The 26,851-nt window shown below is 33.1% G+C and overlaps 1 non-coding gene and 1 pseudogene across 1 annotated transcript; both read left to right on the forward strand.

Moving 5' to 3' along the window:
• Window positions 1-3,051: 3,051 nt before the first annotated feature.
• LOC130932250 (small nucleolar RNA R71) lies at window positions 3,052-3,159 on the forward strand. Its single transcript, XR_009067408.1, has one exon. It is a non-coding gene; the product is annotated as a small nucleolar RNA R71 (small nucleolar RNA).
• A 15,232-nt stretch (window positions 3,160-18,391) lies between these two features.
• Window positions 18,392-20,300, forward strand: LOC130980770 (ankyrin repeat domain-containing protein 2B-like; annotated as a pseudogene).
• Window positions 20,301-26,851: the final 6,551 nt, after the last annotated feature.

The following is a 26,851-nucleotide window of genomic DNA, read 5'->3' on the forward strand; positions in this document are numbered from 1 at the left end:
GACAAAACATTTAAAGTCACGACTAGGCTCAAGGTGCAAAGCACCAAAAAAAAGAGAATTAAAGAAAATTTGTTGTGTTCAAGGATTAAACCAAAGTATAAGGACAAAGAATTCATAATATTATCCGGATTCCAATTCCAAAAGACAGTGACATTCCTCTTATTGAAAGGATAGTGAGATGCCAAAACTATTCAAGACTGTAGTATATAAACCCCACTTTAAGAAGAGACAGGAGCTTAATTGAACACTCACTTCTCATGCAAATTCACATCCTAAGCCTACATTAGTTTTGGTTGCTTGAAGACAAGCAACAATTCAAGTTTGGTGTTGTGATGCGTGAGCATCGTTTCTCTCTTTTCCTAGTGAATTTGCATTCAAATTGTTGAGTTTAATCAAGATTTAAATATCTTTTTAGTCACTATGGATGCTACTTTGAGTTGTGTGCAATTCTGTTTATTTCAGATAGCATTCAGTTGGATTTGATGGAGTTTCTGTAGAAAAAGAGAAGAAAGTAAATGATGTTGTCAACTCTGACCTCCCTGCACTCCATTAGAAATAACTTGAGCTACAGAGATCCAATTGATTTGATTCCAGTGGAATTGGAAAGCTAACTTCCAGAACTTTTCAACAATGTATAATAGTGTACACTTCTTTTACAACAATTCGGCCTTGTTGGCGCCTAACTTGGGAAATCCCAAGTTAGGCGCCAAAGGAAGACTTTACTATAAGTTGTGCGCTGCATGGGTGGCGCCTAACTTGGCTTTTCCCAAGTTAGGCGCCAGGACAAGAGAAAGGCCTCCAAATGAGCACTGCCAAGCTGGCGCCTAACTTGGCCAGGCTCAAGTTAGGCGCCATCTCCATCAAGTTAGGCGCCAGGTACAAGCAATGCACCCTTAATCCTTGCTGCCTCCTCCAAGTCCAACTTCAACATCCTCTAGTTAGGTGCCACTCCTATGAAAGGCAATGGCCCCCACTCATCCATCAAAGATGCACGAAGATATTACTCAATTTCAATTAAAACTTTATTTTATTTACAAATAGGAAAAGATATTATTTAGTTTTAGAAAATATATTTTACATTAATTAGGATTAGATATAAAAGGGAAAATAATCAACCCTTCGGGCTCTTCTCTTCTCTTGGACCTCATTCCGCACTTTACAGTTTTTTAGAACCCTAGTTTTCTCTTTGAAGCATGAGCAACTAAACCTCCACTGGTAAGGTTAGGAGCTCTGTTTATTCTATGGATTAATACTATTACTGTTCTATTTTAATTCATGTATTGATTTCAATTTCAAGAATTGTTTTCATTTTTATCTTATGAATCTGGATGGAACGGAAGTACGACCCTTGTTCTAATTAAGTTCTTGTAAAACTTGGAAAAGATCTTTGCTTGAACAACAGCTTGAAAATAATTTTTCCTAATTTTCTAGTTATCTGGACTTAACAGGATACCTGACATATAATCCTCTTATATTTGGATAATTAGGATTTCTGTGGCATATAAACTAGAATTGAACTTAACCCTCTAATTGGAATCAAGTGACCAAGGAATTGGCAGTTAATGAAGGTTAGAGGTGACTAAAAAGGTCTAAGGAATTAGGGTTTAGTCAATTATAGTTTTCCATAAATTGAATCTTGCATGATTAAAATAGTTGGTAAGAAAAGTTAATCCAGAAAATAAATATCTCTGAAACCTTAACTGCTTTACTCATCTATTTCACAACCCGTTTACTGCTTGCTTTCTGATTTTCTGAATTTACTGTTGATGCAATTGAACTCTCAAAACACCATTTTTCATTTGTCTAACAAAGTAAATCATGCAATTATTGTTGCTTAGTCCATCAATCCTCGTGGGATCGACCCTCATTCACTTGAGGTACTACTTTGTACGACCCGATGCAGTTGCCAATTAGTTTGTGGACTTTAAATTCTGCACCAGTAGACACAAAAGGAGGAGGAGGAGGAGGAGAAGGGGTGGGAAGACTTACTGACTTGGCCAGACCAGAGGAAGTTGTCCCTACATCCGACTTCTATGTAAAGGGACTAGCCGACACTCCACCCTCTTATGCCTGAATAGCTCGGGCCCGAGCATTTCTCTTGGCCACCTGTACTTTCTGATAGGCCTTAGTATTACTCTTCATTTTATCTGAAAATGAATATTAGAAAGAGATTAGCATATAAACAGGTTAAACAGGTCAGAGGAACACAAAAAAAGTCGTGAAATCAAAAGCAACAGCTACCTAGCTCGGTCCGAACAAAGCTTCGAAGTTCCAAGAAGAAATTTCTTGGTGTCGTGGTTTGGAGCCCGGCCCCAAGCCTCTCGGAAACACTCAACCACGACCTCCTCTACCTCATCTAAAACTATCAAATTGAACTTCTCTATGGGGGCTGCTTCTGCCCAGTATAGCTGGAAGCGAGGTTTATTATTTTCATTTAGAAAAAATGGGTGATGTCCTTCAACAGCTCGGACTTTGAAAAAGAAAGTCTTAAAATCATGGAACGATTCATCAAAAATGGAGAACACCTTCCGACCCTGGATAGCTCGAAAAGAGACCTATTGTTATTTTTTTTTTAGCACTAAAACGTCTAGTCAAGTGGAAAAGATAGAAAAAGATTCTCAGAGAGAACGGAATTATAGGTGTTTCTATAGGCTTCACCTATGTAATTCACCTCTGCCATTGCAGGGTTCTCAGGATCATAAGCTTCTTCTTCAGAAGATGCCTATTTAGTACTATTGGATGCATTTTGCCATCCATTCAGACTCTGAGAAATCATGTTAACTTGCTGAGTCAACATTTTATTCTGAGCCAATATGGCATTCAGAGTATCCATTTCAAGAACTCCCCTCTTCTGAGGTGTCCCATTACTCACAGGATTCCTCTCAGAGGTGTACATGAATTGGTTATTTGCAACCATGTCAATGAGTTCTTGAGCTTCTGCAGGCGTTTTCTTTTCTTTAGGTGAATAGATCCACCTGCAGAATGGTCCAGTGATATCTTGGAGAACTCAGATAGACCATCATAGAATATATCCAAAATAGTCCACTCTGAAAGCATGTCAGAAGGATACTTTTTGGTCAACTGCTTGTATCTTTCCCAAGCTTCATAGAAGGATTCACCATCTTTTTGCTTGAAGGTCTAAACATACACTCTAAGCTTGCTCAGCTTTTGAGGAGGAAAGAACTTGGCCAAGAAGGCTGTTACCGGCTTATCGCAAGAGTTCAGGCTATCTTTAGGTTGTGAATCCAACCATGTTCTAGCTCTGTCTCTTACAGTAAAATAGAAAAGCATGAGCCTGCAGACTTCAGGATCTACTCCATTAGTCTTAACAGTATCACAGATATGCAAGAACTTAGTTAGAAACTGACAGGGATCTTCTTATGGAAATCCATGAAACTTGCAATTTTGTTGCATTAGAGCAACTAGTTGAGGCTTCAGCTCAAAATTGTTTGCTCCAATGGCAGGGATTGAGATGCTTCTTCCATAAAAATTGGAAGTAGGTGTAGTATAATCACCAAGCATCCTCCTTGTGCCTCCACCATTATTATTGGGTTCGGCCATGTCTCTTTCTTTTTCAAGATTCCCTGTAAGGTTTTCTCTGGATTATTGTGCTTTAGCTTCTCTTAGCTTCTTCTTCAGAGTCCTTTCAGGTTCAGGATCTGCTTCAATAAGAATGTTCTTGTCCTTACTCCTGCTCATATGAGAAAGAAGAGAACAGAAAAAGAAGAGGGATCCTCTATGTCACAGTATAGAGATTCCTTTGTGTAAGTAGAAGAAGAAAAGAATAGAAGAAGGAGAAGAGAAAAATTCGAACACAGAAGAGAAGAGAGGGTTCGAATTTTTAGATGAAGAGAAGTGTTAGTAAATAAATAAAATAAATAGAAAGAGATGAGAGGGGGAGAATTTCAAAAATTGTTTTTGAAAAATGGTTAGTGATTTTTGAAAATTAAGAGAAGAAATAAAATTAAAATTAAAATTTGAAACAATTAGTTAATTAAAAAGAATTTTGAAAAAAAGGGAGGTGATTTTCGAAAATTAGAGAGAGGAAAGTAGTTAGGTGGTTTTGAAAAAGATAAGAAATAGTAGAACAAACAAAAAGTCAATTAGTTAGTTGAAAAAGATTTTGAAAATCAATTTTGAAAAGATAAGAAGTTAGAAAAGATTTTTGAAATTGATTTTGAAAAAAGATATGATTGAGATTTGTTTTGAAAAAGATTTGAAAAGGAAATTAAAAAGATTTTATTTTTAAAATTAAAATTGATTACTTGACTAACAAGAAACTAAAAGATATGATTCTAGAATTTAAAGATTGAACATTTCTTAACAAGAAAGTAACAAACTTCAAATTTTTGAATCAATCACATTAATTGTTAGTAAAGTTTTCGAAAATTATGAAATAAAATTAAGAAAGAGATTTTGAAAATCAATTTTAAAAAATATTTTCGAAAATATAAAAAAATAAAAAAGATTTGTTTTTTTGAAAAAAGTTTTGAAAAGATAAGATTTTTAAAATTGAAATCTTGACTTGACTAACAAGAAACAACTTATTTTAAAAAATTTTGACTAAGTCAACCCAAAAATTTCGAAATTTATGAACACCAAGAACACTTTGAATATCATGATGAACATCAAAAACTTATTTTTGAAAAATTTTCAAGAAAAGAAAAACATGCAAGACACCAAACTTAGAAATTTTCAATGCTCAGACACTATAAATGCAATGATGCATATGAAAAATAACAAAAAACACAAAACAAGAAAATATAAAGATCAAACAAGAAGACTTACCAAGAACAACTTGAAGATCATGAAGAATGCAATGCATGAGTTTTTCGAAAAAAATGCATAAATTTTTAAAAACATGCAATTGACACCAAACTTAAAAATTGACACTAGACTCAAACAAGAAACACAAAATATTTTTGGTTTTTATGATTTTATTAATTTTTTTGGGTTTTTCGAAAATTTCTTTTTGGAAAAACGAAAATAAATAAAAATTTTGAAAAGATTTTTGAAAACTTTTTGAAAAGAAAATTACCTAATTTAAGCAACAAGATGAACTGTCAGTTGTCCAAACTCGAACAATCCCCGGCAACAACGCCAAAAACTTGGTGTTGTTGCTGGAATCTTGAATAATTACTGGCTTCAAACTCGAACAATCCCCGGCAACAGCACCAAAAACTTGGTGCACGAAATTTTAATCATCAACAATGTCGCCAACGACTTGGAGCTCTCGAACGTGAATCACACTTTATCACAACATCACACAACTAACTAGCAAGTGCACTGGGTCGTCCAAGTAATACCTTACGTGAGTAAGGGTCGATCCCACGGAGATTGTCGGTATGAAGCAAGCTATGGTCATCTTGTAAATCTCAGTCAGGCGGATAATAATAGTTATAATGGTTTTCGAATATGAAGATAAATAAAGCATAAAATAGAGATAGAGATACTTATGTAATTCATTGGTGAGAATTTCAGATAAATGCATAGAGATGCTTTGTTCCTGTTGAATCTCTGCTTTCCTACTGCCTTCATCCAATCCTTCATACTCATTTCCATGGCAAGCTGTATGTAGGGCGTCACCGTTGTCAATGGTTACTTCTCATCCTCTCAGTGAAAATGGTCCAAATGCTCTGTCACATCGGTTCTCGATCATATTGGAATAGAATCCAGTGATTCTTTTACGTCTGTCACTATGCCCAACACTCGCGAGTTTGAAGCTCCTCACAGTCATCCCATCTCAGATCCTACTTGGAATACCACAGACAAGGTTTAGACTTTCCGGATCTTAGGAATGGCCGCCAATAATTCTAGCTTATACCACGAAGACCCCGATCTTTCGGAATGGAGGCTAAGAGATACGCGCTCGATCTAAGGTAGAACGGGAGTGGTTGTCAGGCACGCGTTCATAAGTGAGAATAATGATTAGTGTCACGGATCATCACATTCATCATGTTAAAGTGCAGCGGATATCTTAGAATAAGAATAAGTTGAATTGAATAGAAGAACAATAGTAATTGCATTAATATTCGAGGAACAGCAGAGCTTCACACCTTAATCTATGGTGTGTAGAAACTCCACCGTTGAAAATACATAAGTGATAAAGGTCCAGGCATGGCCAAATGGCCAGCCCCCAAAGTCTAAGAACTAAACATCCAGAGATAGATACCAAGATGTCTAATACAATAGTAAAAAGTTCTATTTATATTAAACTAGTTACTAGGGTTTACAGAAATAAGTCTTAGTGCAGAAATCCACTTATGGGGCCCACTTTGGTATGTGCTTGGACTGAGCTTGAGCTTTACACGTGCATAGGCTTCTCTTGGGGTTAAACGCCACGTTTTAACATGTTTTTGGCGTTTAACCCTGGTTTGTGACGTGTTTCTGGCGTTTTACTCCAGAATGCAGCATGGAACTAGCAATGAACGCCAGTTTGCGTCATCTAAAATTGAATAAAGTAAGGACTATTATATATTGATAGAAAGCCCTGGATGTCTACTTTCCAACGCAATTGAGAGCGCGCCATTTAGAGTTCTGTAACTCTAGAAAATCCATTTCGAGTGAAGGGAGGTCAGAATCCAATAACATCTGTAGTCCTTTTTCAGCCTCCTATCAGATTTTTGCTCTAGTCCCTTAATTTCAGCCAGAAAATACTTGAAATCATAGAAAAACACACAAACTCATAGTAAAGTCTAGAAATGTGAATTTTGCATAAAAACTAATAAAAACATCCCTAAAAGTAGCTAGATCTTACTAAAAACTACCTAAAAACAATGCCAAAAAGCGTATAAATTATCCGCTCATCAGTGTTCGGTTTCTGTTCTAAAATAGCTGCATGATTAGATAGAACTCAATAAGAATCAAATAAATAAGAAAACTACTACTACGAAAATAACTAAGGATACGAAATTATTGGGTTGCCTCCCGGCAATCGCTTCTTTAATATCACTAGCTTGACGGTCAGTTCTGCTAATTCAGCAGATGAGCGGACCTCTGGCGATCAATCTCGCCTCCAAGATAGTGATTCAACCTCTGGCCATTCACTGTAAATTTCCTGTCAGAATTCTCTTCCTGTATTTCTACATGACCATATGGTGAAGCTCGGGTAACCACAAACGGTCCTGACCACCGGGATTTCAGCTTCCCAGGAAAGAATTTGAGCCTTGAATTATACAGAAGCACTCTCTGTCCTGGCTCAAAGACTCTGATGGCAATCTTTTTGTCATGCAATAACTTGGTTCTCTCCTTATAGAGCTTGGCATTCTCATAGGATGAGTATCTGAATTCATCCAGCTCATTCAACTGAAGCATTCGCTTAATTCCTGCAGCTTTTGAATCAAGATTCAGATACCTAATTGCCTAGTAAGCTTTATGCTCCAGCTCAACTGGCAAGTGACAGGCTTTACCATAGACCAACTGGTAAGGGGACATGTCAATAGGAGTCTTGTACGTTGTCCGGTATGCCTAGAGAGCATCATCAAGCTTCCTAGACCAGTCCTTTCTTGAAACACTGACGGTCTCCTCTAGAATCCTCTTGAGTTCGCTGTTGGAAACTTCCACCTGTCCACTTGTCTGAGGGTGATAGGGGGTTGCCACTTTATGACGGACTCCATATCTCTGCAGAAGAGAGTCCAGCTGTCTGTTACAGAAGTGGCTTCCTCCATCACTAATGAGTGTCCTTGGGACACCAAACCGGCTAAAGATATATCGCTGAAGAAAGCTCATTACCACCTTGGCATCATTGGTGGGTAGAGCCACACCTTCTGCCCACTTGGACACATAGTCAACCGCCACTAGAATATAGTTGTTTGAATGTGAGGGTGGGAAAGGTCCTATGAAATCAATACCCCACACATCAAACAACTTAACCTCAAGAATCCCCTGCTGTGGAATTTTATGGTTGGCAGGGAGATTCATGGCTTTTTCACATCTGTCACAGTGCTTCACAAATGCTCTTGCGGTCCTGAATAGAGTCAGCCAGTAAAACTCGCTCTGAAGGACCTTTGTAGCTGTCCTTTCACCACCAAAGTGGCCTCCATAATCAGAACCATGATAGCGCCAAAGAATCTGTTGTGTTTTTTCATCTGGGACACATCTCATGATTATACCATCTGAACACCTTTTAAAATGGTATGGTTCTTCCCAAATGTAGTACTTTGCATCAGTCAATAGCTTCTTTACTTGTTGCCTACTGTACTCCCTTGGAATATAGTTCATGGCTTTGTAATTTGCAATATTTGCAAACCATGGAGCCTGCTGAATGAGGAACAATTACTTATCAGGAAACGTCTCAATCACAGCTGTGGGTGGTTTTACTCCTGCTTCAGGCTCAATTCTGGAGAGATGGTCAGCTACTTGATTTTCTGACATTTTCCTGTCTTTTATCTCAATATCAAACTCCTGAAAGAGTAACACCCATCTAATTAATCTTGGTTTAGAATCCTGTTTGGTTAGAAGGTACTTCAAAGCAGCATGATCAGTATAAATAATAACCTTAGAACCAAGTAAATAAGACCTAAACTTATCAACAGCATACACAACAGCTAATAATTCCTTTTCTGTAGTTGTGTAATTCTTTTGGGCATCATTTAACACACGACTGACATAGTAAATGACATGTACAAGCTTACCATGCCTCTGTCCTAAAACAGCTCCTATAGCAAAATCACTGGCATCACACGTCAATTTAAATGGTAAATCCCAGTCAGGGAGAGCTATAATGGGAGCAGAGGTAAGGTTTGCTTTCAGAGTTTTAAAAGCATCCAGACAATCAAAGGCAAAAACTTGGTACGAAATTTACAACCACAAACTAACCGGCAAGTGCACCGGGTCGTACCAAATAATACCTCAGGTGAGTGAGGGTCGATCCCACGAGGATTGATGGATCAAGCAACAATAATTGAGTGATTAGCTTAGTCAGACAAATAGAAAATAGAGTTTTGATTGTTCAAGAGCATTAAACAGTAAATTCAGAGTTTGAAGACAAGTATGTAAATAAGTTGAAAACCAAATATGGGAAAACAGTTAAGGCATCAGAGTTATCTATTTTTTGGATTGACTTTTCTTACTAGCTATGTTAATCATGCAAGATTTAATTCATGGCAAACTATATGTGACTAGACCTTAATTCCTTAGACCTTCCTAGTCTCCTCTAAAATTCATCAACTGCCAATCCCTTGGTCAATTAATTTCAATTAGAGGGTAAAGATCAAATTCCAGTTTATATGCCACAAAAATCCTAATTATCCAAAAATAAGAGGATTATATGTCACGTATCCCGTTAAGTCTAGATAATTAGAATTTAGGAAAAATTGTTTTCAAGCTGTTGTTCAAGTAAAGAGCTTTTCCAAGTTATACAAGAACTCAATTAGAAAGAGGGTCATACTTCCGTTCCACCCAAATTCATAAAATAAAGAACGAAAACAATTTTTGAAATATAAATCAAAACATGAATTAAAATAGAAAAATAATAGTATCAATCCATACAATAGACAGAGCTCCTAACCTTAACAATGGAGGTTTAGTTGCTCATGATTCAAAGAGAAAGAAAGTATTTAGGTAAACTGTAGAGTATGGAATTTTTTTTTTAGAATAGAATCCTATTATCTTTTATATCTAATCCTAATTAATTTAAAATCTACTTTCTAAAATTAAAATAATATCTTTTCCTATTTTAAAATTTAAATTCAAATCAGAATTAATTAAATAATCCGCGACTTGTAACGTGGGGACCACTTGGCTTCACTGGATCCGCGCCTAACTTGGCAGAGAGTTGCGCCTTACTTGAGTGCCAAAATGGGGCCCAGAAATCGCCCCAACGTTTTCTGTGTTTTTTGCACATGGCGCATGTCACGCATACGCATCGATGGTCTTCTTTGCGTGTCACGTGTACGCGCCAGGTACGCGCACGCGTCGCCATGGAAAGCTCCAAATCGCGCGTCGCTCCTCGCTGTCCTCTCCTTTAATTCTTGTGCTCTTTCTATTTGTGCAAGCTTCCTCTCCATCAAATCCAGCCAAATGCTACCTAAAATAAACAATATTGCACGAGACTCAAAATAGTATCCATAGTGGCTAAAAGATAATTAATTCTTGATTAAACTCTACAATTTAATTGTAAATTTACTAGAAAAAGATAAGAAAATGCTCACGCATCAGTCAACCAATCTAAGACTAAACATAAGTCTAATTGTAAATTTTTTATAAGAGGTTTGACATGTTTCTATCCCTAATTATAAACATGTAAGTCACAAAAATAATTAATAATAGGTTAAAACTATCACAATGTACAAAAGAAACTCCATTATGATTGAAAATAATAGAATGTGGATAAAAATATAGAAATAAATGGACATGATTTATATTGAAAATTTTGGGAACTAATTTGATGATTGAATACAAATTTAAAGAACTAATTTGGCTAAAAATAAAATTTTCTTTGAAAAATATTTTGAGTTGATCATTTACTTATATTTAAATCAACTATGTTAGATGTATACTAAAATCAGTTATTCTTATAAAATATATATTAGAATATAAAATATATATTAAAAATAAATTAAATAATATATATTTATTCACAAATATATAGTATCGGATTTGATAATTAACTTTTAGCATAGTTGTTAAAAACGAAGCAGACTAACCGATTTAATAAGAAAGTTGGTATACTGAACCCTATATTGGTTTGGTCTAAGACTAGGACCGTTTAAGAGAATCGATACGAACCAGTCGAAGTGAACCAACAAAAAACGGTCAGATCTTGTGAAGATCGCTTCGATCGAACCTCTTGGTCATAGATGAGGACGAACCTATGGTGTACTAGCATTTTGCAAGGCCACCGTGTTCCATATACTCCAGCACTACCAAATGGCAAGACTTGTGATTTTGAAAAATTTTCTAAAATGTGTCCTGTGGGGTTGGTTCAAACCCCTTATTTCAATGATTCATAAAAAATGATCATACCATTAAACTACAATACTTGTTATTAATATATAGACAAATTATAGTATATATAGTAATTTTTTATTTTACTTATATTTTATTTATTTTAATTTTAAATTGACTTATTTTTAAATTAATTATATTTTATTTAACTATAAATTGTATTAAATATATAGAAATTAAAAAGATAAATAAAATAAATTTTATTAATCACAATTTATGTTTCTTTTTATGATTATATGAAATCTATTAATATTATTTTTTCAATAAATACTTGTAGTATATAATAATGCAATAAATATAAATTAATTAATAAAATATTAAAATTTAAAAATAATAACTATGTTTAACAAAATACAAGTACTTATAATAAAGATAAAATAATTAAATTTTATATAATTATTGAATTTTTTTTTTGAAAGATAGAGCTCAACACAACAAGTGGAGCATGGACGAACAACAAAAACAACCACAAAATAAATAGTACGTTATAAAAAGACTAAATGATTCCTCCTGTCATCTTCGGCATTGCCATCAACAACAGAAGGGATCCACACCTATCCACTCCTTATAATTCATGGAGGATTGGTAAATGATATCGCCAACCCTTTTTCCTTCATTCTGAAAAATCCGTCTATTCCTTTCCAGCCAAATATTTCAGATGATGGTACAGAAACATACCATCCACCTCTTTCGCTCTTGTTTACTAGTTGATAACTTAGTCCAGCTTAGAAAATGCTCCTTTAACGTTTCCGGGCACGACCATTGCCTTCCAACAAAAGATAGCCACGCACACCACACCTGCCAAGAGAATCCACAACCAAGAAACAAGTGATATCTAATTTTAGCGCTTTCATTACACAACACACAGGCAATATCCTGCTGGTTCAACACTCCCAGTCGACTCAGTCGATCATTAATTCAACCGTTAAATCATTTATCTAGTAACTTAATGTCTTGAATGGGTTAATTATGGATTCGATTATGATAATTATGATTTTTAATTTATAAATAACATTTTTGTATTTCAATATATAACATAAAAAAGTGACTAATTACAATTATCAATAATCTAAATGCTGCAAATTTTTCTAAATAAAAAATTGATTTAATTAAAATGAAAAAGAAAAATAATTAAAAAAATAATTATGTTACTTTTTATGTATTTTTATAACACAAAATAATTATGTTTATAAAAATTATAAATTTTTGAATAATTATACTTTTTCTTTTAATAAACCAAATTACAGTTAGCCAAGCACAGTATGTAGGAGAAAAAAAAGAGAAAAAAGTATATTTAATTTATTTTTTAGAAAAAGTTTTCAAAACTAAAACAATGGCAACAAGTTTAGTGCTGGCACAACAACCCGTCATTATTTACACAACCCAGTTAAGCCATAGAATATCTTTGAAGCTTCGAATTTGTTTGATATGAAGTACTATCTCAAATTCGAGCTACAATCCAATAAAAACAATAATTTTATAAACCAAATAAGATATTCACAAAGAAATTGATGTTCAAACAATCTTACTCATCACAATCATCAGTACTAAAATAAAGATCTCTATGTTTGAAAAAGTCTGGAGAGTCAACAAACTATCCGAACCGGCTTGGTGACTATTCCCAACAACATGATCAACCTTCAAACTCTTCGCCAATTTCTCTAATCCACCGACATTAATTCCACGGCAAAACTTAATCATGTGCTTCGTGTCATAAATATTATACCCGAATAATTTAGAGACAACAGCCTTAGGGCAATTTCCTTCCAGTGAGAACCTTAACCATGTACCCTAAATCATAGGAACTATATATGGAAACTGACCAAGTCAGATTCAGCCTATTAAATATAATGCTTGTTTGGACGCTATTATTTTGATAAAAAAAATCTTTTTCTATTAAAAAAAGATCTTTTTTTATTTTTTTAGTGTGTTTGGCAAATTTCTAATAGTAAAAATAAAAACACTAGAAAAATTAGAAAAACATCTTTTTTGAGAAGCTGTAATTTACATCTTTTTTTAAAAGATCTTTTTTCCTTAAAAAAAAGATGTTTTTCATATAATAAATAAACAAAAAAGTACTTTTATATTGTTATACCCAAACATAATTCATAAATAAAAAAATCTTTTTACATGAGATACCCAAACATAAAATTACTTTTACTTTTTCATAAGATCTTTTAAAAAAAAGATAACTCGAAAAAAATCTTTTCTTAGAAGCTCACCCAAACAAGTCCATAATCTTGATCTCAGAAACAATCTTCTAAATGCCCCAATTAAGATCCCCTCTTCCCTAATCTTGACGAAATCGATTCTTTGTTCTGCGAGTAACTGAATTGTGTCCGGATTATGAGTCGCCACCGAAGTCGAAGCCTTTGAAATTGAATTTCCAGACGTAGCAAGAATCGGTGCCAAGGTCTGGTAAGTGGCCGGCATAATTGGAGAGGGCGAGACCCAACTGAATGAGTTTCAAAGAATCGACATTGGCCTTTACGAGTTTGTAAGCGTAGGAAGATGGAAGCTTTGAGTAGTGGCAGTTTTTGTCGAACACATGTATGAATCCTGGGAACTCTGTCAAAGGCAACATGGCAGTAACAGAAAAAAATCTGTTCAATGAGAGCAAACTCAAATTCAAGATTTGATGTCCAAACTTACGAACCACCAGGATCCATTGATAAAAAAAACGAATCTATGCTATTGTGGTGGTGGTGTGTTTTTTGTTGGTTGTGTTGTTAAAGTGTAAGCAAAAGTAAATGAGTTTTTTTTGTATTAAGTAATTTTCTTTAACAGGAAGCCAAAAGTCCAGAATGTAAATACACTCTCCTAGTACCAAAAAAACGCACTCTTCCTATATTGGATGGGCCATGGGCCAATATAGGAAAAATAAATAAATAAAATATTTAGAAGCAAAATATTAACGTTAGTTTGGTCTTATTTAAATAAACAATTTCAATAAGCATTTTTGAAAAAAAAAACTTAAAATATATAAACTTTTATTAATAGCAGTTTATAAATAAATTATTTTATGTTTAAATTTTTAGTTATAAAAATATTTGTTTAAAATTGTTTCATTTGAATAAATGACTCAAAAAATAGAATTTTTTTTACATAAGACAATGGATATTAAAATAACAATAATAACAATTTACCTTCCAATAAAATTTTAATTCATAATAACTTTGATGGTAATGCCAAAAAAATTATGTGTAGTTAGTGTTTAATGTTTTATTGTATATGATATGGTAGGTGAAAATAGAAAACAAATATGAAATGTGTATCATATATATTTTGTTGTTGTTTTTTATTTTTACTACTGCTACTATCAAAAAACTTTATTTCTCTCGAAAACTTGTTGTAACAACTATAAAAAAATAGCATGCTAAATGAAAAACACCACAAGTAAAAAAAATAGAATTGAAACATACTACACATAATGTTAATACAATTTGAATAAAATGATAAGAAAAATATATGGAAAGGACATATGCAGGTGGTTCAAACAGAACATTATATGAAAATAGTGGTGGAGAGTCAATACTTTCAACAAATAAAATATTGCATGAAAATGATGGTAAAGGACCAGTATTTCCAATAGAAACAGGAAATATTTTTTACAGAATCAAGAATAAAAGTAGCATAATAGTCTGGTTTATTTTAAAGTCATGTATGTTTTGTTGCTATTTTTTATTTTTACTACTCCTACTAGAACTCTTTCCTCCTTTATTTGAGTTGAGAACTTATTGTAACAACTATAAAAATATAGCAAGCTATATAAAAACAACAATAAAGCTCTACACCAAGTCATAACCCTAACTAAACTCAACCAAGTATTTCAAATTCACGCACGCTTGTCATTTCTTCTTCTTCTTTTTTCTCTTTTGTTATCGTCATCACCAACAACACAACCATTTCATCCTCCTTCTTTTCTCATTTGAATTTCTTCCCCTCCTTCATTTTTCTTCTCCTCCTCCATCATCATCATCATCATGAGCATCATCGTTAACTACTAGAAAACTAGTTATTACAGACAGATATTTCCAACGGATTTTATCCCACAGAAATACAGACAGAATTTCAGAGGGATTTTTTGTTGAAAAACAAAAAAATAAATTAGCATAAATTAGAGACGAAAAAGAGAATCCGTCTATAATTCTGTCGGAAAAATTATTTTTTTGTGGAAAGTAGCTACAGACGGAAAATCCGTCTGTAATTAAATAGACGAAAATACTGCGTTTTATTAAATTATTACAGACGAAAAATCCGTCTGTAATTTAAAATTTTTCGCCGGAAAAAAAAACTAAACCTAATCTACCGCTCTCTTTCTCGAGCTCCAGCTCCATTCGCAAATAACTTTTGACTCAATTCACAAAGCACTCCATGAAGATGAACACGCTCTTCATAGTGCCTCATGAAGACGATTAACCCTAGTTAACCCTAACCCTGTCTTCATTGTGCCTCACTGTACCCTAACCCTCTCTTCATTGTGCCTCACGAAGAACCCCTAACCACGACAAAGAACCCCTAACCGCGACGAAGAGCCCCTAACAGCACTCTGCGAAGAACGTCACCGGTCGCTAGCGCTCGTAATGCCTCTGTCGAAGAACCCCTAACCGCGATGAAGAACCTCTAACCCTCCTTTGAGTTTCTTCGCTCTTTTCTCGCCACTCTCACCCTCAAGCTCACTGAGTCTCACCTCTCTCACGGCTGGTCTCGCCGTCGTCCTCTCTCTATCTCTCCGGTATATCGCTTCTCTCACGAGCGTTTCAGACTCAAGGTCGTCGCGCTTTGTTTCCGTCGCTGCTCTGTCACCATCGTTGCTCTATCGCGCTCTGTAAAAAGTGAATCGATGGAATTTGACCCGATCCCAATCGGTTCCTGCTCCAAAGAGAACCAGAGCATCTACCAGCAGTTGTTTAAATTACGCCGATAAACCTTAGGACTCAATTTTTCTACGCTAGTTTTAGCTAGGTTTATCATACTTTGCTTTTGTAGCTCAATTGTTTAATGGTTCCAACTATTATATAAAACAAAACAAAAAGTATACAAAATTAATTGAAGTAGAAAAGTTTGATTGAAGACACTATGATAGTCAAGTTCAAATAAAGAGAATGTGACTAATAATGAATAAATTAAAGTTGCATGATATTTTGTTAAATGTTAAAACATTTTTTAAATATATATATAAGGCAATTTTGAACTATATAGTTTGCACATTTGTTTAAACTTCTACAGCAAAGCATTGCCGTATGGAGTTACTCATGCAGCAAAGGTTAGTCGCTTGCCCATGGTTTCTTGATCAAGTCCTTCTTTAGCAAAATTCTTGGTGTCTTATTTTTATATCTGTAGTGTAAGTATCGTGTGATCAGCTTTAGAGCATATGAAGAGGACTCATGAGGCTATAAATGAGAAAGAGTCCAAGCATATTTCTGCAGCAATGTCACTAATCAGGTATCTAGTGAATTGATTGTGAGAAACTGAGTGTTTTTTTATATTTTTTTAGTTTCCCTTTCATGTGAAAAATTACCTGATAGCTATTTTAAATTTCAGCTCCACAAATTGAAGCTAGGAAGCTCAGATCTATTATATTTTGACTTTTTTTTTTGCATTTTCTTAGTCTTCTAATACTACTTCAGGAGTGAATTCATCTTGATTCACTTCCTATTTTCCTTCTTTTATGTTACTGTATGTAAATTAATTCACTTCCTATTTGCTTGTACTATTCACATTTCCCTACAAAATGCAATCCACCTAAACATTTTCTCTTATGAAACTTTCAGCAAGGACTTGATAGGATAGAGAAAAGAAGCAAGTGGGACAAAAAAGATAAGCAGCTAGCCCTTGATAATTTGGAGCAGTTCCAGAGTGTAGATAAGACTAGCCGTCATGGAATTTGGCATTTGACTGAACATCTAAGAATATCCATTACAATAATACTCTTTATAATTTCTCTTGTAGGTTGTTGATGAAAACTTTCTCAAACTTGCTACCTTATGGCTCTTGATTCATGCTATAAACAACTCAGTCACAAGTAAGTAATTTTATTTCTAGTGGTCTCTTGATTTTCTATGCGCAGTATTTGCAATTTCTGTTATCAAAATATTAGTAACTAGCAATCACCTAACTCTATTTATCTTCAGATATGTTATCCTCATCACCATGTTCCTGATTCAACACTAATATCTTCTCTTTTCCTTATATTTTGCTTTTTAATTTTACAGGGTGATTACATCAAAGATTTGTAGCTGTAATTACATCTGTATCAGTTTCTAATTTTACACTTTGTTCTTGGATTCATTTCTTTCTTCCCCCAATTCCGTCATATATTTTTTTAATCTATTCCAAGTCGAACTTTGCTCCATGGTTTTTCCATTCTTTGTTTCTCTGTAGATTGATAACTTTAGATCTATAATCTGCTTACTGCAGTTAAAACATGATTTGATTCCATCGATCTAACACCACACCAAAATTGAACTGCATTATCATGTTACTGTTGGAATGGATAATTTAATAGCTTTCTCGAAGTCTTCCTCTGATTCATATTGATTATTGATTTTATAGGAACATTGATTCAGTGCAGTTTCCAAATATATAATGTTATTAATAGTATATTCATACTTGTTAGTTGTTATATTACTATGATAGTATTTCTGTTGGTCTTAAAATTATTTAATCCCAAGGTGTTTGGGTAACTTACACTTTCCAAAAATTGTGGGCTGGGAATCCCTACAGCCAAAGATCTGAATATCGGAGTTACTTAAACAGGGGAACCAAACTCCACTCTTGATGAGGCAGAAATAGCGCTATCAATATTTATTTGTTCTTCTAAATTCGGCAGCATATCTACTACGGAAATATGTATATCTTATTAGCATTTTGGTTCATTAAAATGATAAGGGTATTAATACATGAAGGAAAAAATGTAATATACTTTAGAAAAATGATAGAATTTTCATTCTTAATAATGAATTATGTTACCTTGATCCAGGGTTGCAGTAACTAGAACACCTCTCTCACATCCATCTACTTCTTTCTTATCTTTAATTTGTGTAGTTTTCATTTCAGTTTCTATATCCCGGTGTGAAGAGTGTTCCATAATGTCACCAGCTGAGAGAGGGAGGATAGTTGATCCTGTACTGTATTCAGAACTGGCTGGAGAGTCTGTATACAGATACATTTGCCTGAATCATATTAAAAAAATATTAGTCTTCTTGTTAAGCATACAGGAAATTATATTTTTGAAGTACCTCCAACATGGCTGGCCTCCCTCATTACTACTCAAGTCTTCAACCATATTTTTAAGATCAACAAGCTTTAAACCTTGAATCTTGCATTTCGGGTTGTTTGCTTCTTTGGTTCGGTTCAAAAACTCTTGAAGAACCTAGCACCAATCCAAAGTAGTGTCAATTGAACTCTACAGAGTAATGGCATTTCTCATATCTGCTCAAGAATGACAGTTACTTCAAACTTCTTAAAGGCAAGGTCAACTTCCTTTAATGATTCATGTCTCTTGCCATCTTCATGACTAGAGAAATGCCTAGTGCTTTACAGTTACATTTTGTATGTGTATGTGTGTCTCGTGTGTGTTTTTCGTTTGTATATTTCCTAGAATGTTATTGTTAATCTCTCCTCACCATTCAATTGCTTTTGTACTTACAATGTTAAATAACTGTCTTATGTTCTTGTATCTTAAATTGCGTTAGTTTAACACGGGTGAATATTTTATTAGATGGCAAGGCTACTGCAGCAGAGAAGAAAAATTCCAAGGATAAAACATCTTCGAAAGATTCACAGGGAGGACAAAAAGCTGCTTTTGAATATTTTGTTTGTTTAGATGACAAGGCTGCTGCAGCAGAGAATAAAAACTCCAAGGATGAAACATCTTCGAAAGATTCACAGGAAGGACAAAGAGCTACTTTTGGATCTACACTTGGGTTTTCACCAACCCTTTTGATTTCAACGCAATGTCTGGTTTGCTTAATGTATGTCATTGTCTCTTTTATTTTGATATTGTACTATATATATTATGTCTGCTGGAATTAGGAGAAGATTGGCCATATTATTGTTAATGAGCATTTTCATTTCACTTTATGGGTATGTTCCATCTTATAGAAAATCTTATTTTTGTATATGCCAGTTTTTTTGGATCTTAGTGGTGCATTGTTTTGAAGTAATAGTGAGACAACAATATAAACCATTCATTTCAAGTTTATATTACTAATGCTAAAATCCAGAATGCATAGGATCCAAGTATCAAGGAACTGGCTGAGCAGACAGCAAAAGACTCATCGTTCAATCAAATGGCTGAGCAGCTTCAAAAAACTTTTCATGGTGCAACACAGGATAGTATCCCTAGCTTCGATAATCAGCAATATTATTCTACCATGCAGCAGGTGATGCAGAATCCTAACTTCATGACCATGGCTGAGCACCTGGGTAATGCATTGATGCAGGTATTTATAAACTTTCTGTACTCTGTTATATAAAATATCTATTGGTTGATAACATATCTATACTATCTATCTCAGGATCCATCTATGTCTTCCATGCTTGAAAGTCTTACTAGTCCTTCAAATAAAGATCAGCTTGTGGAGAGAATGGCACGCATAAAAGAAGATCCATCTTTGAAGCATATTTTAGATGAGATAGAGACTGGTGGTCTTGCTGCTATGATGAGGTTTAGATGGCAACATTGGGATGGTCATCTTATTTTTTTGGGGTATCTTTTTATTGATACAGTGAGATATTGAATAATGGTGTTGAAAAATAACATCCAATTTTATAGTAATAAATATTATGTTTATCTATGTAATTTTTGGCTTTCTTTTTTTTAATTTACAGTGTGTTTAATAGAGTAAATTTAGAAAACAAATTTAAAGTATTTATTTTGGAATAGAAAAATTTTAAAAAAATCTATTTTACCTTACTGACAGGTTTATAGACGGATTTTTTGTCTGTATTCAGAGTGTGGGATGATTTTTCAAAGTTTAAATTACAGACGGAAAATTCATCGGAAATTACAGACAGAAAAGCCGTCAGAAAGTTCGTCGCCTTCAAAAAATGGATGGAGAATTTACAGAGAAAAAATCCGTCGGTAACTGGTAAAAATCCGTCGGTAATTTTCTGACGGAAAAAAATTCGTCAGTAAATAATTTTCGACGGACTTTTACAGAGGGACAAAATCCGCTGGTAATTTCGTCGGTAACAAAAAATCCGTCTGTAATAAAGACTAAATCTGTCTATAAATCTGTTTGTATTAATCCATTTTCTAGTTGTGGTTATCATTATCATCATCTTCTTATATCGTTATCATCGTTATTGTTATTGTTATTGTTATTGTTGAATTTTTGCCATGTTGATGATGTCTAATCCAAAATTAATTTTGGATGTATTTTTGTTCACAATTCAGTCTTGTTTGTGTGCTTATTTTTGAACTGAATTTATGTGCCACAATCATTATGTAATTTTGGTTCATTTTTTAGTTAATTATCTTGCAATTGTTATGTAATTTCGGTTCATTAATGAATGAATTAGGTGTATTTGGATTCGTTGTCCTACACAACTCAAAACTCTTTCTCCTCTTTCTCCTCATCTTCTACTTCTTCTTCTTCTTCTTTTTCATCTTTTTCTTCTTCATCTTCTCCTTCTTTTTTCATTTTCTTATAGTTTTTCTTGTTTCACTCTCTTAAGAGGAATAAAACCAAAAAAAGAAGAAAATATCAAACAAAAAGAAGAAGAAATATATTAGTGACATTGTCTGATCCAAAATCAATTTTGGATGTGTTATTGTTCATGATTCAGTTTTGTTTGTGTGCTTGTGATGAATGGATTTTTGTGTGGTCTAGAATTTTACAATAAATTCTCGTTGCAAGTATAGTTTCTAAACCAACAATAATCCTTTCATACAAAAAAATTATTTGTCACAAGTAACAAACCCCTAAAAATAATAACCGAAGTATTCAAACATCAGGTCGTCTCTTAAAGGAATTGCAGGGAAGTGTAGTTATTACTGGTTATGAGATTGTATCTTTTTGGGGTTTTGAATAAGGAACAAGAAAAGTAAATTGCAATAAAAGTCAAATGATAAAGAGGTCTTAGCAAGGTTTGGTGGCCAAAGATTTCTCTCCTTATCACTAACCACAACATGAGAATTGGCAAGGATTAATCCCATTAATTCATCCTCTAACTAGTAGTAAAGAAAAGTTAAATGAGTTATATCAATCCAAGTCCATAAGTCCTAGTTCTTCACCAATTCAATTAGTGAGAACTAGAGTTAATGGATCCAATCATCAATTACTTAGACATTAGTAACTCAAGAGTTCCTAAGTTACCTTCCCAAGCCAAGAGCATAAAATCTACACTAACATCCTTCCAAGCATTTTATCAAACACTTGGTAGGCACAAAATAAAAGCATAGAAAACTAACAAGAAAAATAAACCTAAACAACCAATTGCAAATATAAATGAGGACAATTGAAGGAAGAAGCAATAAACATACAATACCTCAAATTGTATTAATAAGAAATTGAATCTAACATGAAGAGTTCATAAACTAAATTAGCAAAATAAGGAAATCACAATGATGAATAGATAACTAAAGTGCTAGAACAATAATAGTAGAAGAAACCTAAATTAAAGTAAATTAAAATTCTGAAATTAAGAAAAAATAAGACTAAGAACCCTAAAACCTAGAGAGAGGAGAGAGAGGAGAGAGCCTCTCTCTCTCTAGAAAACTACATCTAAAACCTAAAATTATGTGAATGAGAAGTTGTATGCCCCCCATTCTGCTCCACTCTGTAGCCTCTAATCAGTGTTTTCAGGTTTGATACTGGGCCAAAAATAGCCCAAAATTACCCCAGCGATTTTTGATACGTACAGCACGTGGCCTCGTCACGCGTATGCGTCGCTTGTCTGTGCACTATCCACGTGTACGCGTCATGCACGCATACGCGTCACCTAACAGCAAGGCAACTATGAAAAATTTTATATCATTTCGAAGCCCCGGATGTTAGCTTTCCAACGCAACTGAAACCGCCTCATTTGGACCTCTGTAGCTCAAGTTATGTCTTATTTAGTACGAAGAGGTCAGGCTTGACAGCTCAGCAATTCCTTCAATTTCTTGTATTCCTTCCACTTTTGCATGCTTCCTTTCCATTCTCTAAACCATTCCTGCCCTATAAACCCTGAAATTACTTAACACACATATCAAGGCATCGAATGATAATAAGAGAGAATTAAAATTAGCAAATTTAGGGCCAAAGAAGCATGTTTTCAATCATAGTACAAGATTAGAAAGGAAAGTGTAAAACAAGCGAATTCAATGAATAAGTGTGAGAATAGTTGATAAAATTCACTAAATTAAGCACAAGATGTGCCATGAAATAGTGGTGCATCAGCTTACTTTCGAACTGAGTTTATGTGTGGCAATCATTATGTAATTTTGGTTAAATTTTTGAGTTAATTATGTCACAAATGTTATGTAATTTCGGTTCTTTTATGAGTTAATTGTGTCGCAATCCATTATGTAATTTTGGTTCATTTATGAGCTAATTGTGTCATAATCATTATATAATTTCGGGTCATTTATGAGTGAACTAAGATGTATTTAGATTCGTTGTTCTGCACAATTCAAAACTCTTTCTCCTCTTCTTTCTCATTTTCTACTGCTTCTTCTTCTTCCTTTTCATATTTTTCCTCTTCATCTTCTCCTTCTTATTTTATTTTCTCAAATTCTTCTTGATTTACTCTCTTGAGAGGAATAAAACCAAGAAAAAAGAAAAAAATATCAAACAAAAAGAAGAAAAACATATTAATGACATTGTCTGATCCAAAATTGATTTTGAATGTGTTTTTGTTAATGATTCAGTCTTATTTGTGTGCTTGTTTTTGAATTCAGTTTATGTGTCGTAATTATTATGTAATTTTTGTTCATGTCTAAGTTAATTGTGTCATAATTGTTATATAATTTCAGTTCATCTCTGAGTTAATTGTGTCGTAATCTATTATGTAATTTCGGTTCATTTTTGTATGAATTAAGGTGCATTTGGACTCATTGTCTTACATCATTCAAAATTTTTTCTCCCCACCTTCTACTGCAATAACATCAATAACAGCAACAAGAAAAGAATGACGATGAGGAGAAAACACGTGGAGGAGGAGGAGGAGGAGGACGAACGTGAAGAAGAAGAAGAAGAAGAAGAAGAAGAAGAAGAAGAGGATAACATAAAGCCTCATGCATGAAGGTAAATGACTTGGTTGGAAGAATGATGTGTGCGCGTGTAATCATGCTCTTTTTAATGAGTAATTTTTATTGGTGTTGGGTCTACTTGGTTAGATTTGGATGGTAATATTACTTGGATGTGTAGAAACAAAATCACAAGTGAAAAAAAAAAGAATTGAAACTGAGCTTCCATACCACACACAATGTTAATACAAATTTAATAACAAAAATAGAGGGCTAAAATGATAAAAAAAAAAAATACATGGAAATGACATATGCAGGTGGTTCAAATAGAACATTGTGTGAAAATAGTGGTGAAAGGTCAGTACTTTCAACAAATGAAATATTCTGTGAAAATAGTAGTAGAGAGCCAGTATTTCCAGTAGAAAAAAGAAACATATTTTATAGAGTTAGGAATAAAAGTAGTATAATGGTCTCGTTTATTTTGAAGTCAAAATTTTTTTTAATAAGAATGATAAAATAACTTATCAAAAAGGAGAGAAGTTGTGAATTAACTTTTCAAAAAGTTAAAAATATTTTTTAAAAATAATACCAAACATACATAATGTGACTTTTCTTAATTCAAAAGTTAAAAAAAGAAACATTTGCTACTTTCCAAACACGCTCAGTCAAAGTTAAAAAGATTTGTGTTGATTAATCAAAGTAAAAAAAAATTATAATAAACACTAGTTGATTGATCATACACAACGGTCAATAAAACAAGAAGCGTGCACCTTAAATTAATTAATTGTCAAAGATGCTTAATATATAAAAATTTTTTTATTTAAATTAAATATAAAATTTACAGGAATACATAAAATATAGAAGAATTATATAAATATACAACATATCATATCTAGGAGACTGAGAAAAAAATTTAAATATAGACATATCTCGAATACTCATACATTGATCTATGACGAGAATAAAAATAAAACAAAAATATATTAAATTGGGTAAGAATGTCTCTTTTTTATCTTCATAGAGAATTCTCATAAACTCTTGTTATAAGATATTCCAGTGCAAAAACCTTCTTCTAACTTTATACTCTTTTAGTAAAGCAATAAGCACATTTATTGTCCTTTCTAAAAATTTGTATAAAAAAATTCTCAATCATTCTTTTCTCCTGCGAAGATCTATCAGTGTTGAGTTTTATTTTACTTATTTTTTTTATGGGCTTAGGTCGTTCTCCTTTTTGAGTCAAATACACCATAAACAAAATAAAAATAATAACTAATTATCTTTTGAGAAAAAAAAAATGAAAAAGTTCTAAACCCAATATTAACTTAACCATTTAAAAAGAAAAAAAGAATAACAACAATTGCTTAGGTATTTACTTATCTTTTAATATATATTAGCTTTTCACAGTGAATTTTTAGTCAATATATATTGTAAATAGTTTCAAGTTATTTACTTAAATAATATAATCTATTCACTAATCGACTTTATGATGCCAGTGGTGAAATACTTGAGGGCAAAAAGCACTAAATTGACAATGAATTGAATGGTTTTAAAAATGAAATATTATTTAAAAATAAAGAATGAAAAAAAAAGTGAGAATGTGTAATTATTATTTAGGATATACAAATAAAATATTAAATAATTCTGGTATTTTTTAAAATTTAAAAATTGAATTAAAAATTTAAAAACGAAAAAAGATTAACAAGTAAAATACACAAATAAATTAGAGTACCTTCACTAAAAATATGGATATTGAAAAAATTTTCAAAAAGAAATTACAATTAAATCGTGTCAAATAAATGCAAAAAAAAAAAAAAATTAAAATCACCACATATACTAGACGGACGAACAAGTTCGAATCAACTCGTGATAAATAGCGAGTAAACATTAGAAAATGAGTTGACCTATATTTTAAACGAGTCAAGAATTAATGAGTTAGACGAGTTGACTCATTTAACTTATTTTTTGTTTTTTTTTTATGTTAAAAAAATCATTTTAAACAAATGTAAAATTATCTTATAAATATTACAATAATCATAATTGCATATAAAATTTTATTATTTAAGACTCAAATCTGTTTTATATTATGTAATTCTATTGTAAAATAACTTAGTAAATCTTAAATTTAGTTTTGTTTTGTTGATTTTTAGCAAATCGATGGTGGTTCAATTTTAATAGTCTAGGAGCGAAACATATTCCTCTTTTGCAGGTACAAATTCTCTATAAGTGCATCAAAGCATCCCAAATTAGACGGGTATCGAAATAAAAGATAAATCGAAATTTGTAAAAGAATTAAAAAAAATGAAAAAATAAAGTTTTCGAAAAGTAAATTAACTGAAATCAGAAAAGATTGCATTAAACTTAAAAGAAAACAATGAAAGTGCCTTCGACTGGGTCAAAGGGATTTGACATGAAAATTAAAGGCACTAAAATGTAAATTGCATTCGAAATTTAAACATTGCTTGAAACATAAATTAGCTTGAAAGATAAACTTGCTTGAAAGATAAAGTTTACAGGAAATTTAAATGGAAAATAAGGACATGTGGAAGGAACCCTACAGATAATTGACTCGAGGCAAACTCAGAAAGTCGCTGGGATGTGAAACTGCGTGAGTTGTAACACCCTAATATTCAAATCCTTATGCTCAAGTCATAAGTTAATGATATTACGGTGGTACAAATCTCAGGTGGATCTTTAATATATAAATATAAGTATAACTGAAAAGAGTATTAATCAAAAAGTCTGAAAAGAGTAAAAATAAAATCGCAAAAATGTATCACTCACGTTTCGACGACTAAAAGATAAGGCGTGAAGTCAAATGTGATATACTAATAGAGGCATAAAGAAGAGTAAGAGAAGTACAGTACATGGATATATAACATAAGTAAGTAGTCACTAGTCGCACCCGCGAAGTTTAGGACGGTTAGGATACAGTATAAAAGTAGATGACAACAATACATCCTAATCTCTCCCAAAAGAAACATAAGAGCCTCTATAGGCAAGTTCAAAAGAGTTCAATACATAATATAAGTTCTTTAAAATAAAGGTGGAGAGATTCTAAGCAAAATATAAAGTGGAGAATATAAAGATCTTCGCCATCTTTCAGATGAACCACAGCTCACTCCTGAGCACCTAGACCTGTATTTGAAAAACAAGGGATATATACGAAATGAGAATCTCCGACCCATGGGTTTTCAGTACGGTAAAAGTGCCAAATAAATACAATACACTGCAATAAAAACTCACTAAGCATCCTAAGCTTCCTTTCACCAAACATTCACCCTATGTTCTCGTTAATCCCTAAACAGGTAACTGTCATAAGGGAGTGCTAAATCTAATTCATGTTTCTCATGCTTCCCAACTTTCTAACTCTCCCACGAATTAGAATCAGAATCATAAACAGAACCATCACCAGTTGTTCTGTCTCAGTAATTCTATATTAATACATCATATCCTCACCTAGAGCAAGTGAATTCACTTCACTGCATCTATCCAAGAGCTCAAATTATCTCATTCAATAATCATCATTTCAAATTAATTATATCATTATTCCATTTCAGCAAGAACAGCCCTCAGCGTCAACCAACACCAACATGAGGGACCTCTCAGTTGTACAAACACAAACAATGCAGACAAGTAATACACAATTAAGGTACAAGTAGAACAGATAGCATATAGTCAGGTAGCATAGCATATAATATAGCAATTTAAAACAAATAGGCAAACTCA

Source organism: Arachis stenosperma, chromosome 5, assembly GCF_014773155.1.
Source record: "Arachis stenosperma cultivar V10309 chromosome 5, arast.V10309.gnm1.PFL2, whole genome shotgun sequence".
In the NCBI taxonomy this organism is placed as follows: Eukaryota; Viridiplantae; Streptophyta; class Magnoliopsida; order Fabales; family Fabaceae; genus Arachis; species Arachis stenosperma.